This window comes from Phalacrocorax aristotelis, chromosome 4 (assembly GCF_949628215.1).
Source record: "Phalacrocorax aristotelis chromosome 4, bGulAri2.1, whole genome shotgun sequence".
In the NCBI taxonomy this organism is placed as follows: domain Eukaryota; kingdom Metazoa; phylum Chordata; class Aves; order Suliformes; family Phalacrocoracidae; genus Phalacrocorax; species Phalacrocorax aristotelis.
The window spans coordinates 44,368,649-44,381,077 of NC_134279.1; the positions used below are offsets into that span (position 1 = coordinate 44,368,649).

Sequence of the window (12,429 nt, forward strand, 5' to 3'; positions counted from 1 at the left end):
ATTTATGTCACTTCACCAGGCCATACTTTTCTTAAGAATTAATATTTTCTTTCAAAAGTGGTCTTGAACACCCTGCATAAAGGCTAGATAATAACTCTTAGCTGCTTAGCATCTACAGTTTCCTACAAATCTAACACACATGGCCACGTAAGTACAGCTTTAGTAAATAGAACCTTCCTTCATGCAAGCAGAATTTTGATACACCTGTTCCTTGGTACATGCAGGGTCTTTTCTATGTACAAAACTCCTGTGCAAAGAAATAGCATCAGTGAATCTGAAAATTAATGTGAAGAATCTGGATTCTATCACATGCATACAGAAGTGTTGGAAAGTCTAAAAAAGAAAAATAAAAGCAAGCCAAAACCCCAGACAAACCATCTCACTGCCTCAGGAGAAAAAAACCTGGAAGTTGCACTCACTAACTAGGAATTGCCATATTGAATTGCCTGTGAAAAATAAGTTGCAATATTTCATCAACAGATGATGTTTGTTTGTTTGTTCTGTTTGTTTGAGTTGTTAAGGTATGCAGGCAGATGACCAGGCTCTGGCATTGGGTTTAGCTCTCTGAACACAACATAACTATTGAACATGATCTGAGAAATTGCTGGACATACCGAATAACAGAGTGACAATCTGACAAAGGTTGCAAATCGCATTGAGAGGAAGAGCCAGATTTCACAGGTGGTTAAGGGAGAGTCAGGACAGAAAAGGCTGAACTTTATGGATAATTAAAGGGGGGTCCTTTTGGGGATTGGGCTTTTGCAATGCCAGTGATAACTAGCTGCTACTGGCACCCATGGGGTAGAAGTAATTACATACAAGTTGTTAATTTTGGGAAGACAAGGGTGGAGATAAGGATAGATCAAGATGGATCAACAAGGAACAACACCAGCAAAATGGAGAACAATTGAGGAATACGAGAGACCCAACACACGTAAGCAAGCTGGTCAGTGTGCTTGTCTGGCTCATGTTTATGAGTTCTGTGTGTGTTTATGCAGGTGCCCACAAAGGCTGGCTGTGCCTGTAATATTTGTGTGTGTGTGTGTGTGTGTGTGTGTGCACGTGCTCACTGGGAAGTACCCTGCTACAGACTGTTCAGAAACAGAGAGAAGCTACCACCTCGCATCTAGGAAAGTTCATTGGATTCAGCTACCTTTTAAACAACTCATGTTATCTCAAATCTGAACTTGCTAACATTAACTTCTTTAAATTTATAGGCTCAATTCACACTTCCTCTATCTAAATATGAGGAAAAATCAAAATACATTCTTATATGATCCATCAGTTTTTTCTCTTCTATAATACTTTCTCCTCCCTCCTCAGTTCACCAGAGAAGTATCTAGCAATTATTTGGTCATTCAAACCTACTAGGATAGCTACAAGATCATTTAGACAGCAAAATAAAAGAGTAATTTTTCAATATATTTAAAATAAATGGATGTAAGCAGTCCTCTATGCTATATCCATTAGGCTTGAAGAATCAGGACAGAACAAGGTTTGATTTGACTATAAACGAGAACACAGAGATATCACTTTCACCTGCCAATAATAAATTATGATGAACCACTCTGTTGAAATAAGATGCCAATCTACCTGAAAGTGTCAATACATTTTGAAGCAAGAATCCACAAGCCATTCGGAAATTCCACAAGGAATTTCACATATAATTCTAATGAGAGAAACAAGTGCTTATATATTATTAGTACAGCCCCATAACTTTTGAAACCGATATTCGCCTATTTACCTGAACTTTTAAAACAGTGTTCAGATGAATATATGAGACTATCAAGACTTGTGGAAGGTTTTAGACCGGTCTTTCTTTGAGTGTGCTGTGCTACATGCCAGCTTCTGTTGATTACTCTTTCTAATTTATTACAACAGCCCTTTTTGATAGTAACATGATGGGAGTGCCCTACAGCTGACAGACCATAAAAAGAAACATTCCAAGAATTCTTCATCAAAGACCAAATTTATAATTTTTGTTTAGGGGGGTTATTTTTTTGGTTTTGTTTTTGTTTCTTTTAACTTTGGTTCTTGAATCGCCAGGTCAATTTAGCTTAGTAGCTTAACCGGGACTGGTGAAACAGAATTTTTTACACAGTGCTCACAGAACTACGTTTTAACCACATTCACATTTCACCATCTTAAAGAGTACTTTAGAGATGAGAAAGTGAAATATTTTTACATTTTTCAGTTAGGAGCATATTCCAATTTGTTGTAATGCAGGACAGATTAATCATGTGACCAGAAATAAGGTCCCTGAGAAATGGATATACTTCAAAATGTAAAGAAATACCTTTAAAATCTAGTAGACCAGTCATCTCATGCAGGTAGATTTCTACATAAGAAATCTTAGAAAGTTTTGAGATGAAGGCTAAAGATGAAGGAAGACAGTTTTAACACAAAAAAGCTCCTGAAAAATACCAGCCTGCAAATAACTTTCCAAGTGACAAATGAGAGAATAATTATTATCTTACAATGAGCATATAATCTTTTGATATACATGTGAAAATTAATCCAGAAGTGATTGAATTACAAATTTCTTCTAGAACAGGTTCTAGGGAAGTTCTATAAAGGTTGGCAAAGTTTTTTAAGAACTGCAAGCATATAATATACATTATATAAAAAGGCAGAGTTCACTACATAATACAGCAAGGATGTTTAGGAAGAAGCAAATGGGAGTGTATCGATTAAGTGTATTCAATAAGCCACCTTTACACCAATTTGAATGACAATTACCTCAATAATTTTAGAACTATTTAAATTAGCTCTTTGTATGCACCATGTTCCTTAATGCATACTACTTCATTGTTTAGGTAAATCAGTGAAACAATATAAAAAGTAATAAACTGCCAAAACACTCACCACATAGCAAATAAGAAGTCTGCATTTCGCACTTAACTCCCAGGTTGATAAATGGATGACCTCTATAGCAAAAGTCATAAAATAATTTTGCTTCTATATATTTCAAAATTCTATATGTCAAAAAACCTTAAACTTTAACTCCAGTTTAAATCTCTGTAAATCTGCAAAGCTCTACCTTTATCCTAAACGTTTAAGGAAAGATTATTTTGGATTCCTGACAACACAGATTATTAACAGTCAAAAAGATGGAGAAGACATTTTAATTAACCATGCTATTATTATCAGGCAACAATCACAACGCAAAAAAGTTCTGATTCTATTCATTGTACTTTACAATGCAGGAACATATTTGGGAAGACAATGTGTTAGTATAGCCTGGGACTCGGAGGGGAAGGCAGTTGAATAAGGAAACAAAATATAAATATTATTTGACATAGGAGGTAAAATAAGGTAAAATAATAAGATAAATGTCTGTTTCATTTAGAAAACAAATATCAGCAAGTCTTGGCATGGTTTCTGACAGCACTGATCATCAGCTGCCACTGACTTCTTTACCATTCATGTGTAGCACTTCTTGGAAAATCCAGCCTTTTTTAATTTCTGACCTATCCTGCCATCACTGCACTTGGAACAACTTCCCGCTGAACTGTATGTCTGCTTCACCTGCATTCAGTTCTTGAGCATGCATCCTGCATATTGCAAGTTCTTCAGGACAGAAAATATATGTAATTAATTCCCCTTATTTGGTAAGGAAAAAAATATATTCACCTAATAAGAATTTAAAGACGTCACAGAGACTTCACATTGATAAAAACTAGAGAACAAAACTGGATTGTACTGGATGTTCAGTATGGCAAATCTTTTCTATAATAGCCACCGATCATTTACAAGTGCTATATAATTTTAAATGAATGCATCAACCTTGGGTATAATACATACCTTCTTTAATGTGTCTCCCTTGACACAGATCTGAGCAGGTACGTATTTAAAGACTTTTTTTTTTAATAAAATTGAACATATTAAATATGGTGTGCTGATGTGTTAATGTGCTACCTCAGGATTTGTGGTAATAAAATGCCAGAGAACAAGCTGCAAGCTGTTTGTTACTTAAGATATTCAAAGAATTAATTTTATGCTGGCATATACTGTAATTAGAAATAGCTCTGTGCATCATGATTAAACTAGTAGCTATGGAAACCAAAGCAGACTAGAATAAGTGTAAAAGGAGAATACTGAATAAGCCAATCATAAAACTCCTTTGATGTGTTTATTTTAAATCTTTTTCGTAATGCAAATTGGAATACTAAGGCTAGATATTACTTTAGTTTTCTTAACGTTTGTATGTTTGGAGGGAACAGTATTCTTTCCAAACTGCTTCCTAGCAAAGGTATCAGATTTTGTTTTCACATCAGAACTTCTTAGCCCACACAATCTTAGGTGTTAAAAGCACACAATCTTTAATGGCCCATTTTGTATTAAATAATTTTATATATTTATCCCTTTATAAAATGAGAACTCTGTGTTTCAAGACTGTAAAATCTCCACTGCGCTCCATACCCTTAACCATTCTGATAACCATCTGCTGATCATACTCCTGTTTAACAATCTCCTTATGGGTGTGGGGGGAAGGATGGAAATATCTCCACGCAGTACTCACCTGATGCAATCTCAAGTGCTGAATGAGGGGGAAGAATCACTTCCCTTGCTGTGCTGGCTAGGGGCACTGTGGCCACCAAGCATGCAGATAGCTTGCATCACACAGTGGTGATTCATATTTAAATTCGCAATCACCCCCAGGTCCTTTCCTAAAGAGCTGTTTCATGGGCAGTCATTCCCTAGCTTATGCTCTTGCATGGGGTTATGTCAGCCCAGCTGCAGGACTTTATGTCTGTTCTTACCAATTTTCAGGTACCTCTTGGCCCACTCTTACAGCTAGTTGAGGTCCCTTTGAGTGCTAGCCCCATGTATAGCCCAGCATATAGACTACCTTCTTCCCCCACTCATTTCACTGTCATTCACAAACCTAAGGGCACCTTCCATCCCATCATCCAGGTCAATGACAAAAATGTTAAGCAGTATTTGCAACAGTATCAGCCTCTAAAGAGCGTCACTTGTAAGCAGCCACTAATTTGGCTTCAAGCTGTTCACCTCTGTTCTTTGAGACATACAGTGCAGCTGCTTTCCCACCCACATCATGGCCACCAGTCTATAATGCTCTAAGAAACCATGTCAAAATACTTGATTAAGTCAAGGTAAATATCACTGTTTACCTGTTCTCCCCTTCTCCACAGAGCTAGCTGTCTCATTGCAGAATGTAATCAGGTTAGTCAGATATTATTTGTCCTCAGTAAAGCCACACTGGCTCTTTTCAACCACCTTATTTACCTTCCTGTGCCTGGCTATGGCTTCCAGGAAGATTTATTCCATAATCTTGCCAGGAACTGAGAGGGGACTGTCTTGTGTACAGTTGCCTGGATGTCCTTCTTCTCCCTGTTGAAAAAAGGCACATTATTTACCTTTCTCCAGTCCATCACCTCTCATAATCACCACAAGCTTTCAAAAAAGATGGAAAATATTCCCTTCACAATAACAGCAACATTGGATGCACATCCAGCAGTGTCAGTTTGCTTACATGGACTCCAACTCAATCTACCTCTAACATAGGTAGCATTTCTGTCCCCAAAACTCTCCCAGTATGCGCAGAGGTCTGGGAGGTTACTAACCAGAGGTACAAAGAGAACACTTTAAGCTTTTCAAACCTTAAAATGGACAAACATTGGGTATATTAGCTATATTACAGGTTTACCTGCTGTACCTGTTTTCACAGAGGCACAATTTATGCCACTCTGTGCCAATATTTCGTACATTATTGGGCCATTAATGTAAGAGTACTGTTCAGAAAACACACTTTTCTCAGAAGATGAGGGTGGCAGGTGCCCTGATCCAAATATATACTATTCTCTAGGCTATGGCAGATGATGAATAAACATTTCAGATACGATGTTTAATAACGGTACCTTCAGATTTTGTTGTTGACTGGGATCATGTTTTGAAATATAAAAATCGTATAGAACAAACTAAAATCTTTTTTCCTGACTGCCAAAATAATTGATACAAAATCAGGTGAATTCTTACACTTCCAAGTCTCTTTTCAAGAAAGCACTCAGTCCAAAAATTTCAATTTCGTCATTCTCAGTTAAGTGTTTTCCTGGGCTATTCCTTCTGCTGCCTCGTATCACCAGTGCAAATATTCATAAAACAAAATATGTAGAGCAAGACTTTGAAGGACACAAACATCTTTTTTTTTTTTTTTGCCTTGCTACTTCTGCCTGTGTTTTTTGCTTCAAAAAGTGTTTCCTACTATTGTATCTCCTCTACTTCATAGGAGTTAACAGCTCTATATCTCTGTGCTAAAGGAAGGAAATCCAGTAGAATCAGCGATTTCAACAGGACCTCATCAACATTCATCACACTAGCATTATATCCATCTTTAAATTCAAAATCTGTGACCTGCACAATGACTACATTCAACATTTTTTTCTGCATTTGAATTCATACCTTCATCAGTAGAACTAGGTAATAATTTCTTCCTAACTTTGGAAAAAAAAATGGTTACAAACATAAAACTGGGTCTGGGTTTGGTTTTGCAACTGTATTCTTACAGCAGAAAGAGAAGAGAATGTAAAAGTCCATATCTATAAAAACATGTTGATTAGCCATGTCCATTTCTCACAACCTATACAACTTTTGAACTGAAAGGTGAGAAAAAAAATCTCTATTTAATATCTTTACTATGCTATTGGAATGATTATAGTTTTACAAGTCAGTTGAAAAATTTTACCTCTCAGAGTTCAGGGATGTTGCCAATGAATTTAAGTGGTTTGGGGAGAAAAGGAAACAAAAAAGTTTCAGTAAAATGAGTTAGTGCTCAGGGTAAAGAAATCATGTCTGCCTAGGATACTTGTGAAATTTTACCTGTTTTGTCAAAAAAAGTGAGAAGTCCTAAACACACAAGTCAATAGCAAAATATTAGCTATTTTTTCTATACCAGTAACAGTCCTTTCCTTCAGTATGCTCTTACCATCCTCTCTTTCCCCACTCTAATAACTTCAATGATTGCGCTACCTTTCTCATACAATATCAAAGCATATCTCATAATACCCTGACCAGTTTCACTATTAGCAACAGGATTCTCACCAAATGTCAAAATTACTCAAGAAGATATCACAAAAAAAGGGTTTTTTTTGACACACTTGACAGCATTTCTATTTTCAGAGATCACCAAAATGTTGCATATTTCACAAGCAACATTTTGGAGCCAGCCTTCTCCAACACACTCCCTCCCACTCACTACTAGCAGTATATTTTGTTTTCTTTAACAGAAAATTGATTACTGCAACTTTGCTGAGCCACTGCCTACCCACCTCAACAACATCTGAAGCAACTGCTGGACTGCTTCACATGCTTAGAAAGACAGAATAATAACCTACCAGGACTAAATAAATATTTCTTCTGGCAATAATCCAGGTGAGTTGGTGTGATGCCACCAGCACCTACTATCAAGCATTACTATTTACCTGCAGCCAGCCCAGGGTCACAATCACCAGTATCACCAGTAAGTTTTGTATCCCCCTTACCATGTCTCTGCTTTTCCTAAGAACAGCTTTATGAGCAAACAAATTACTAAATAAAGGGAAAGTAACATCCTGTAGGTGGCAAATTAAAGACCAGTGCTCCTACACAGGATTATCATCCTATATGCAAAGCATGATGATTGATAATAGAATCATCACAGAATGCACAAATCAACAGAACTACGTTCAAGTTAAAAGCACTGCACAAATCACTTTTACATTTTTAGATCTGTTTCTGTGGAATAAATACAGAATATATACTGGCATGTTGTAACTTTCAGTCCATGCTGGCTGGCAGTGACACAAACAGATCTACATGGAAGAAATCAGTCCATAAGATTTTAGTCTGAGAAGCAGAGAATACAAGACAAGGAGATTGCACTTGAAACTAGAAAAAAACGAGATATGACATCACTAACATATTTGCTTTTACTTCATTACAAGAATGGGATTTCAGAACAGGAAGAACCATTGTAGCTTGTACTGTTATACATTATTTTCATTAGAAGACTGGAGTTTGAGGGCTCTGACTGCAGGGACAGAAATTTTTCACTGTTTTCTCATGCAGGTATATGAGCTATTCCTCAATAAGATCCCAGACTGCAATTTACAAGCTCCAGCTTACAACACAGCCTTTCCAAAGCAAACTGAAATCAGCAATATCTTGGCTGGAAAATGAGGTTGTAACATTATAAGCAATCCTCACTCATTTATTAAAACTTTGTATTTTTACCCAGTGTGCTGGTTTTGGTTGGAATAGAGTTAATTTTCTTCATAGTAGCTGGTATGGGTCTGTGTTTTGGGTTTGAGCTGAAAACAATCCTGATGACACAGGGATGGTGTCATTACTGCTGAGCAGTGCTTACACAGAGTCACAGCCTTTTCTGCTCCAGCAAATGGGCTGGGGGTGCACAAGAGGTTGGGAGGGGACATGGCTGCAACAGCTGACCCCAGTGGTCCAAAGGGATCTTCCATACCATATGATGTCAAAGCTGCGGAAAGAAGGAGGAAGTGGGGGGGACACGTTTGGAGTCATGGCATTTGTCTTCCCAAGTCACCACTACACGTGATGAAGCCCTGCTTTCCTGGAGATGGCTGAACACCTGCCTGCTGGTGGGAAGGAGTGAATGAGTTCCTTCCTTTGCTTTCCTTGTGTACGCAGTTTTGCTTTGCTTATTAAATGGTAAATAATTAATTTTTATTTATTTATTTTTTACTTATTAAATTGTGTTAAATTACTTATTAAATATACTTATTAAATTATCTCAACCCATGAGTTTTCTCACTGTTACTCTTCTGACTCTCTCTCCCATCCAACATGGGGGGAGTGAGCGAGCAGCTGTGTGGCACTTAGTTGTTGGCTGGGGTTAAACCACGACACCCTGGTTGATTACCAGATCACAGTCTGCACCACAACCTCATGTTGTACCACAGTTAAAGTCCCCAGAATAAAAATGCCCTACATTTCCCTACTTTTTTATGCCAAGCATGATACTGTAAAGCTTCCTAAGCCTGTGTCTGTGTATAAGTGTGCTGACCTGAAGACCAACAGAAAAAAGCAATCCCTCCTTGAGATTTTTCAGAGGGACTGAGTCTGAGAATTTGAGGTGCTTCAAAAGACTTTCTGGGAAATAAAAGAAGCTGAACAGAAGGACATAATAAGGACCTTGATAAGATCTACCAAGAGATAATATCCCATTTCACAATATCTCCAGTATTTGGATAACCAAGCTGTACTGCATGTCAGCAGATACCTTAGCACGATGCTTCATTTTGCAGACCTGGTAAAACAAGTTCTGGATAAAGACCCACAAAAACTTTTGAAAAGGACAGAAAACTATACAGCAAGTCTCCCTTCCATGGCACAGATTCTACATTGATCCCTCCAGACCTTTGCTCCCTCTCGAAATGCAGAAGTTAATAGAGAATTTGTAAAAACAACCAATGGACAGAACACATCCTTCAGGATCATTCACAAACCCTTTGAAGATCCCTACCAATAAGTCTAAGTGTGTTAAGTGGTAGAATCTTAGAAACTTGTATTGGAGTCAAACTGGAAGAAGGGTGAAAGTGATAAGCAGTGAAAGTGATGTGATAAGTTCTATTTGCTCTCCTCTCCCCAACCTTCTCCCTTCTCCTCCCTCTCCCCACCCCCGAAAAGTATTATTTGGTCCTCTACCACTAAGCAGAGATAGATTATGTATATAGTCCCCAGATGATTGGATTTAGTTTCCCCAGTTTTTGAGAACAGCTATGAGCCAGATCTGTTAGTGTTTTAATAAAAACCCCTTGAATTTTAACTCAGCAATCAATGAAGACCTATCAGAAAGGCTATTTAAAAAGGCTTGGGCACAATTTCTTCTCTTTTCAGAGATGCTGAGAAAGATATTGTTTTTTCCAGGGTGTAGTTCCATAAGTGCTCCTACCTCTTATGTGCCTTCCTGGTGCTTGCTCTGCATTGCACTTACTTACCTAGCACTGGCTTGATACGCATTGGCTTCAATGCAAACTGCACTCCTCTGTGAACCAAATCAACTCTAACCAAGCAGAAAAAGTGGCTAGTTTTATGACAAGCCAGTGACTTGAATCAAGACCGACAATTTTGACTTCAAGAAATTCCTGTCTGAAATTAGGAACTGCGTTGTGTTCTGCGTCCTTTCCCATGACCTGCTTTCTATCAGACCTTATTTTATCTTATCTTATCCTCCAGTTCTCCATCTGCAGGCAGGCAGATGCATCCACATTCAGCACATCCTGCTGGGAGAAAAACATGATCAACCTAGCCTCACTCTCCTCCTCAAAGAAAAGGGATTTCCACTCACTTTAAAAACAGATGACATAGTCAGTTGCTTTTTTTTACAGAACAGGGGTAACTACCACAGGCTATTGGAAAGGGAAAGACAGAATTAAATATAGTAAAGAAAAAGCAGGATGGTAAGAGACAAAATTATTCCAGCTCATGTTCTCACTTCCATTCTGTTCCACTGGTTATAAATGCTCTCTAGTTAAAAATTGTGCTCTGCGGTTCAGGAATTCTCTCCGAAGAAAAGTTACAATTGAAAGGAGATAGAAAGTGACGGGAAACATTTTATACAAAAGTTTACAAACCCAAGCAGAGCACCCATCCTGCTGCCCGCTGCCTGTGGCCTGCAGAAGTGCACTGCTGTCCGCCTCAGGCCAGGGAGCAGGCAGGGCGGGCAGGACCCAGGTCTTGATTGATAGGTGCTGCGGAGGAAATATAGGGGTTCTGGGACAGTTTTTGGCCAGCTTTTATTGCAAAAGTGGAGACTGCCATGAACCTGCTATCTGGGCATCTGTGCTGCTCTGCAGGATACCAAAATAAGCAGTGCCTCACAGGAGGGCTCCCCAGGCAGCACTCTGAGTTCAATTAATACATGGAGGAGCGTCAAAACCTTAGAGGGACAGACAGCAGATAAGAGCATTTGCTACATTCCTGTGCTTGCTGGGACGGCTTTTGACCTCAGCTTTGCCCAGCAGTCATGGCATAGGAGCAGCTCCTATCTATTAACTTTCATAAAGAACAAATATTTCAACAGGTTTTCACTCTGCTCTTTTTTTGTATGGCTCTGAAATAGCTGCTCCGATAAACGTTGTTATTATTCATTTTTATGCTACAGAACATTACAGGATTGTAAAGAAAGCCTTAAAGAAACATTTCCCATTGGACAACCGTCGGCTCACCTTACTCAACGGTGCCAAATGGGAGATGTCACTAGCATACGCTGCAATCCAAGTGTAAATTATCTCTATGTTGTGCAATAAATAAACAAGGCTGAATGAGGTATGGAGTTGAGTGTGCAGTCAGTGATACTATCACTTTCCTGTGTTTTACGGGACCACAGCAACCTGCCATAAAGGTAACATGAGCAGCTTATAAATAAATGAAAAATAATTAAAAAAAAAAAGCAGAAAACAAACAAAAACTCCAAAACCAGCCCACAATTCTCATTGGTGTGCTGATTCCTCTCCAAACACCAAGTCAAAGTCAGTATCTTTTATGCTAATCTTCAAAATTCCCCAGTCAAATACTTCTGAAAACGCACATCTCCATCCACAAAGCCAACCCTGCTATTTGCTACATTTCTCTATAGTGGTGAATGAAACCATCAGCCTCAACAAGCAGAGCTTGTAAGGTCAGGAGATGGGGTCTCTCAGCAGCAAGGCAAAAGCTTTGAGCCTATTACTGAAGATGAGTGTTCTGAAAGTTGTGAGGTTTGCGGTCAGAGTGCAAAACTCACTCGGCTTATCTTTTTCCAGAACTACAGGTAAAAATGGCACAGAAAGAAAAACCGGGGGAGGGACGGGACGGGACAGGACTGAATGAGTAAAAGAGAGAAAGGTATTAAAAAAAAAAGCAAGGAATGAAAAATATATTTAACTACATTAAGAGAAATAGAAAACTTAGAATGTTGCCCTAGCTTGCCTTTTAACCTTCAGTTATGTAGCAGAGGACATTGTCATGATCTCAGAGATGATAAATCATCTGGTACAGAATAAGTACTTGATTTGGCTTCTGTTGAAAGTAATAAGAGTATCCACCGCTTTCTGGCCCCCAGATAGATTCTTAATGCTACCAAAGAGTTTTTAACTACCACGGTCATATATTATCAACCGCCGGCTCTGAAACATTGATACATAGCAGCATCTGATGCTAGTAGAATTTCTAGTGCAGTTATTATTAAAAATTAGCATATTGATACATTTTAATAAATCATGAATATACTTTTCAAAGTTTATAAATGTGTACTAACTCTAAAACTCACTGTTAAGTGACTAAGTGACACTTAATGTGCATATATTCTCAAAGTATTCAACTGTTTTGCTTCCATTAATTTCCAAAAGGGGTTAGACCAGGATGAATATCCACAGGCCTATAGTTAGAAGAGTCACATCTGCAGCTTTCCCAGGG

The 12,429-nt window shown here is 38.3% G+C and overlaps 1 long non-coding RNA gene across 2 annotated transcripts; it reads left to right on the forward strand.

The window, feature by feature from the left end:
• Positions 1–675: 675 nt before the first annotated feature.
• On the forward strand, positions 676–8,754 carry LOC142056936 (uncharacterized). 2 transcript variants are annotated; one of them, XR_012660485.1, is made up of 4 exons: positions 676–946; positions 6,251–6,441; positions 7,248–7,392; positions 8,068–8,754. It is a non-coding gene; the product is annotated as an uncharacterized LOC142056936 (long non-coding RNA). The 2 variants fall into 2 exon arrangements; XR_012660484.1 differs by having other exon boundaries at positions 676–934.
• The last annotated feature ends 3,675 nt before the right edge of the window (positions 8,755–12,429 follow it).